The sequence below is a fragment of the Triticum urartu genome, chromosome 6 (assembly GCF_003073215.2).
Source record: "Triticum urartu cultivar G1812 chromosome 6, Tu2.1, whole genome shotgun sequence".
Taxonomy (NCBI): Eukaryota; Viridiplantae; Streptophyta; class Magnoliopsida; order Poales; family Poaceae; genus Triticum; species Triticum urartu.
Genome location: NC_053027.1, coordinates 154,795,776 through 154,798,089, shown reverse-complemented (window position 1 = coordinate 154,798,089; position 2,314 = coordinate 154,795,776). Strand labels below are relative to the sequence as shown.

Sequence of the window (2,314 nt, the reverse complement as noted above, 5' to 3'; positions counted from 1 at the left end):
CACGCACAAAAACGGTTTTAGAAGTTACTCCCCCGTCGCTATATCTGGCCATGGGCCGGGCCGGGTGGGCTTTGGCCTAGGCCCCATCAAGCCCACGGTCTGTTTCCCAGGCCCACGAAAATACTATGTTTCCCAGGCCCAGGCCCTCCCAACACAGAAAGCCCGAAAGCCCTAAGCCCTCCCAAAAGCCCTCGACGTTGTAACATCAAATAGTATCAGAACAAAATTGCTCCAAAACAACACAACACATAGTATCTTAAAGTGCATAAACAGCATTAAAGAGGAAAAAGCATAAACAACACCAAAACAAAATTGCTCCAAAACAACACAACAGCACCAAAAGTGCATAAACTGCACCAAAACAGCAGCACATCAGCACCAAAACAGCACTAAAGAGCATTGTTTTCACATCAAATAGTATCAAACATTCCAATTTCGAGTTTCTAGAAATACAAGTGCATAAATGTATTATTACACGCTAGATGGCCAATTCATAGAACCAAAAATAAGGACCAGTAGCTGCTGGTTGCCATCTCGACATGCCTTCTCCGAATCTTCTACTCATCTCATTGCTCTAGCAAGAACTCTACAAAATGCAATAAATAGCAGGTTATCTATAAACTCTAAAGTACATGTTGAACTTGACAAGTAGACATGAACAAATAATAGGGATGTTACATTCATCATCGGAAGAAGAATTTTCATCATCTAGCTCAACCACTTCCGCCTTTCTCTTATTACCTACAACTACAACAACATGTTAGTTATAAACTCTAAAGTACATAGCATGAAGAAAGAAACAAAGTAAGTTAAACTATATACCATCTTTCTTCTCCAATTTGCAGCGATACCAATCTTGCAAACACATCAAGGCCTCAACCATCTTTGGTTTAAGTGAGGCTCGGCTCGGGGTTATAACCTTTTTACTCAAGCTGAAAGCAGATTCTGATGCAACACTTGACACGGGAACAACAAGGATATCACGTGCCAATCTTGCTAGCTGCGGATACCTAGCTGCAGACTTGCTCCAGTAATCCAAGATATCAATGTTCTCATTTAACCTCTTCGCAGGTTTAGCCAAGTACAATTCCAATTCAGATTTCTCTTCAAATGTGCTCGTGCTTTCCACATACTGATCATAGTCAGCAAAGGCACCAAGTCCACAAGTGCTTGACATACTAGTTTTGGGTAAGTTGTCATGAATAGGCACAACACTACCATTTCATTAAATAAAGAAGTCAAGGTAGTTCTAACATCAGCAATCCGACGCTTGGCATCATCCTCTTCATACAACTTGGAGTAGGAATAAGCCAAGAACTTGAACTTAATACGAGGATCGAGAACAGCAGCACAAGATAGAAATACGCTATAGTCAGACCAATATTTCATGAACTTTTCTCTCATAGCAAACAACATTGGACCCATGTAGCCATTTATACCATCGGTAGCCTCAATAATAGCAATGTGAACTAGATAAACATTCATGAAGTACAAGTTGGCTGTTGGATATTTTGTTCCTGAGAAAATAGTAGTTACCTCGAAGAAAACCTTCAAAAACTGATAAATATGAGATACCTTGGACCATTCTTCCTCACATGGCCAAAAATGCACCTTGAAGATGCTATCCCTCTCAGGATACCACTGCAACACTTCTTTAAAGTATAAACAGGAGCCAAGCATAGTATACGTTGAATTCCAATGAATGGGCATGTCAGGTTTCAACTTCCTTGATTCTTCTAGGTTGAAAGTAGTTGTAGCAGTGATATAAAACTTGTGCAGCCTATTACTTGAAGCCTTTAGATACATTATACCATCTCTAAGTTTGTCCACAACTTTATCAATCAATGTCAAACCAGATTGAACTACCAAATTCAGTATGTGTGCACAACAACGAATTTGAAAGAATTTTTTGGACAAAGGTAAAGCACCTTGAGACAAGTGGGTTCGCAAGCAAACAATCATTCTATCATTATAGGCTGCATTATCAAGAGTGATGCACATTACTTTCTTCTCAATCCTCCATTCACGAAAAGCTAGATGGACCTCGTCGGCAATAGATGCTCCATCATATGGTGGATCAATTTTTTTGAACCAAACAATTCTTTTGTTTAGTTTCCAATCAGCATCTATGTAATGACAGGTAATGCAAATATAGCTATGCTTGGTGACTTCAGATTTCCAATTGTCAGATGTGGAACTTACTTTACCAGGGGCAGCAACAATAATTTCAAGAAATTCTTTTTTCTGGTCAAGAAACATTGCCATTATCTCTCTTTTTATTGTGTGCCGACCAATACTCTTGAATGCTGGACAA

General features: G+C 39.4%; 1 long non-coding RNA gene across 1 annotated transcript; it reads right to left on the bottom strand.

The window, feature by feature from the left end:
* Positions 1 to 452: 452 nt before the first annotated feature.
* Positions 453 to 1,051, bottom strand: LOC125517458. The gene is made up of 3 exons (XR_007287613.1): positions 823 to 1,051; positions 679 to 741; positions 453 to 586 (listed from the first exon to the last, which is right to left on the bottom strand). It is a non-coding gene; the product is annotated as an uncharacterized LOC125517458 (long non-coding RNA).
* Between the last annotated feature and the right edge of the window lie 1,263 nt (positions 1,052 to 2,314).